Source organism: Suricata suricatta, unplaced genomic scaffold, assembly GCF_006229205.1.
Source record: "Suricata suricatta isolate VVHF042 unplaced genomic scaffold, meerkat_22Aug2017_6uvM2_HiC HiC_scaffold_14426, whole genome shotgun sequence".
In the NCBI taxonomy this organism is placed as follows: domain Eukaryota; kingdom Metazoa; phylum Chordata; class Mammalia; order Carnivora; family Herpestidae; genus Suricata; species Suricata suricatta.
Genome location: NW_021858694.1, coordinates 1 through 976, shown reverse-complemented (window position 1 = coordinate 976; position 976 = coordinate 1). Strand labels below are relative to the sequence as shown.

At 37.6% G+C, this 976-nt stretch overlaps 1 pseudogene; it reads left to right on the top strand.

Annotated features, from left to right (window-relative positions):
* Positions 1–448: 448 nt before the first annotated feature.
* On the top strand, positions 449–605 carry LOC115284668 (annotated as a pseudogene).
* Positions 606–976: the final 371 nt, after the last annotated feature.

Sequence of the window (976 nt, the reverse complement as noted above, 5' to 3'; positions counted from 1 at the left end):
ACATCTGGGTTATTTCCAGTGTTTGGCTATTGCAAATAAGACTGCTGTGAACATTCTTGTATAGGTTCCTTTGTGAAATTCTGTTTTCATTTCTCAGGGGTAAAACTTAAAGCATGTAATTGCTGTCGCATGGTAAGTGATGTTTAGTTTGATAATGAATTGATAGACATATTTTCTAGAGTGAGGGGATCACTTTATATTCTGGCCAGCAATGACTGAAAGATCTAGTTTCTGCATTCTTACAAGCATTTGATGTTATCACTGTATTTTGTTTTAGTCACTTAAAAGTCTAATAGGTATAGTGTGGTATCTCATTGTGATTCTAATTTTTCTTCCCATAATGGCAAATGATGTGGAATAACTTTTCCTATGTATCTAATGGATATTCTAAGAATGGGCTCTAAGGATCTTCCAAGACTTAAAGCAATGTTATTTCTGAGGAAGGTGAATTGCTTCTCGGCCTTTTGGCTAAGATCAAGTGTAGTATCTGAGGAAGGTGAGAAGGAACTGAGATTAACAATGAGTGTAAAGAGGGCTTCGCGTGTCTGTAATGCACTGTATGTTAAAAGAAGAATGAATTCATTTTTGTATCTATGTGATTGCTATTAACTAAAACAAACAAAAAGCACAGAATAGAAAATAGCTGCAGTGTTTTATCATGGAAATAACTCAGACTTCAAATCAGACAGACTTGGGTTTGAAGTCTGATGTCCCTACCAGGTGTGAAGCCTTAGGAGCTGATTTGAACCTTAGTCTCATTTCTCACCAGTGATACTAGTACTCACCTAGGATTGTTAGGATTGTTGTGAGAATTTAGTTAAGTTACATAGTATATTCAAAGGACTTGGTTTCTGAGGTACCTGGGTGCCTCAGTCGGTTGAGCATCCAACTCTTGATTTCGGCTCAAGTCATGATCTTACGGTTTGTGAGTTCAAGTCCTGTGTTGGGCTCTGTGCTGACAGTCCAGAGCCTGCTT